A 2,823-nucleotide genomic window follows, 5' to 3' on the forward strand; every position below is an offset into this window, starting at 1 on the left:
TGGATTATCACACGGCGAGACAATCATAAATGAACAGCGAAGTGTTCATCAGTGATTTTTAAAACTACAATAATTAAATAAAAAAATTATTTTCATTTCCATCTACATATACTCCCGTTTAAGCGCGGAAAATTATATCAGGCATATGTCTACGTCTACTGTCTCGGCAGGCAGTTGCTTGGTCTATGAAGTTCTTGCTGAGCCTGTCACAGACATCTCTGTTTACAGCTATATTCAGCGATATTCATTTATACAAATTAACCTTTATAAAATTGTGTTTAACTGGTAAATGAAAAGATTCATTCTTTGTTAGTAACAGTCCAATTATGAACGTTCCGAGGAACGTTCATAATGGTGAAAACATATATGACACCTGCTCTTTGCATACTTGGATGCTCTCTGAATTCCATTCTATCAATTAACAACTCCAATGCTCCTGACTTTCTCAGTGCAGTTCAGTTAAGTTTTCTTCTGCGTTCAAAAATCGGTATCAGTTTCTAACGTCGAAACTGTTACGGATCCTGTCACTCAGACTCCGACTCAGTAATTTTGCTGACTCTGCGTGTAATTAATTTTGACCAAATGTGATTTTAGGAGCGCTGAGGGATGAGGCAGTGACTCATTTGTGAGTTTTGTCATTCAAATGGTTCAAATTGCTCTAAGCACTATGAGACTTAACATCTGAGGTTATCAGTCCCCTAGACTTAGAACTGTTTAAACCTGTCTAGTCTAAGGGCATCACACACAACCAACCCCGAGGCAGGATTCGAGCCTGCGACCGTAGCAGCAGCGCGGTTGCGGACTGAAGCGCCTAGAACCGCTCGGCCACATCGGCCGGCGTTTTGTCATTCTAAAAATGTAATATGCATTATCAGTTAGAGATTAACAGAAGGTTTTCTCACGAACGATCTCTACCTAAAGATTCTGATGAGCTTCCTCTGCCTCTAATTTCATTCACTGTGTACATTCACCCACCTATTAACGAAAGAAATAGGGACCGGCAGGTTATACTTCGGGTTAAGGCACAGCAGTACATTTTGACTAAATCTCAGTAAAACGTCTCCTATTAGACAATGTATCGTGCTAATTAACATAGAGTATGAGAATACCTGGAAACTGATATTAAGAACATAGGTTGCTGTACGAGGTACAGTTGTATTTCAAGCAAGTGCTACGATGTACTGGCACTGACTAATTAATAAACAACTGAAGTTCTTGTTATTTGTAAAAAGCATTAAAATACAGAGCTTTTGAAAATAGTATTTACCGAAGAAAGAAATGAAGTAAATTTATACTTTTTACATTTTTTTAGAATTCCTGAAGGCAGAGAAAGCAGATAAATACAACTGAGGACGCCTCATATAATTCTTGAATACTACACTAAAGGCTGTAACGCCGCTCCAGTTATATTGACCACAAATACTCGCTGTGTGGCTACACCGGTAGAGCTACGTCAGCAGGAGTCCATTACACCCACAGCGTCGCACAGCGCTCCGACAACTCACTAAATTCGCAAATTCTCTTCGCAACTGAGTAGTGGGCTACCAAACAGCCGATTCGTTTTGTAGTTTCATGATAGCCGCTCCCGAAAGGTCAAAACACGACGAAAATATCTTTGAGGCAGACTTCGAAATGTACGTTCCACTGAATGTACACTGGTGTGCAGAACGTAAGGACGAAAGTAACTTTTGCATGATGTGTCAGTGCCAAGTAACACAACTGGGTGAAACTTGGAGCATACTTAGACCGAGCTGCTACAGTATAGTAGAGAAGGTAGCTGAAAGAAATACGCTATGAGACTAACAGAAATAACACTTTTATCCAAAGACATTAATTGCACTTATATTACAGTGGTTTACGTGTGTTCCCTAGACACTATAGAAGACTGGGCGTGTTTCTTAATAGGGTGTGTGAGTACCAGGACAGCAATGAATCCTCTACAGCGTGCTCCCATGCTGGCCTTATGGTGGGTAAGGCAGGTGATCCATTCCCTCACCAGCCCAGTTAACAAGTGCTGGATGGTTGTTGGTGCATACGAAGGTGCTGCAGAAACTCTCCTCAATTCACACGTGCTGAATAGGATTTGCGTCGTGAGGACGGGCAGCGCAGTCCATTCACAGAAGATCTTCTCGTTCCACTAGCTCCTCCACCTTCACTGTTCGAAGAGGTGGAGATTATCGTACGTAAACATGGGCCGAATGCACCCCTAAAAGGACGCTCTAGGAGAAGTACAGTGTCACAATAACGTTGACACATGAGTGTACCTTCTTCAAAGGTCAGTACGTCCATGCAACATTATGACTCCTCACACCACAGCACCTGGCCCACCAATACGAACATGTTCCCCAGTCTTCCTGGACGCATTACGTCTTCTCATCGCACGTGTCTTTTTTTTCCTTTATTGATTTTCAATTCCCCACGAAGGGGGTGGGCTGGCAGCTGCTCTACAGCCTACAGACTTTTATTTTAAAAAATGAATAAAGAAACAAGAAAAACAGGCGATAAAACGGTGACATAAAGTGTAAAATGGCGGAAAAATTCGGAAAGTTAAAACAGAAAGCAAAAGTGGTTGGCATGTTAATAAAAGCCACAGGAATCAGACAAGTAACATAGTACACAATTAAAAAACACGGCGACAGTCTGGTTTCTGTTCGCAAGAGATAAAAATCACACCCAGCGACAGAATGATGGCCGTTCGCAGTACTTCCCAAAAAAACACAACACGGAACACTCACTGTAAAACACTGCACGAAAAGGGCGGCACAAAGACGACACTCCCAAGCCAAAGGCAGATGGGGGGGGGGGACCTGGAGGAGGGGGAAG

The sequence above is a fragment of the Schistocerca piceifrons genome, chromosome 1 (assembly GCF_021461385.2).
Source record: "Schistocerca piceifrons isolate TAMUIC-IGC-003096 chromosome 1, iqSchPice1.1, whole genome shotgun sequence".
NCBI lineage: Eukaryota > Metazoa > Arthropoda > Insecta > Orthoptera > Acrididae > Schistocerca > Schistocerca piceifrons.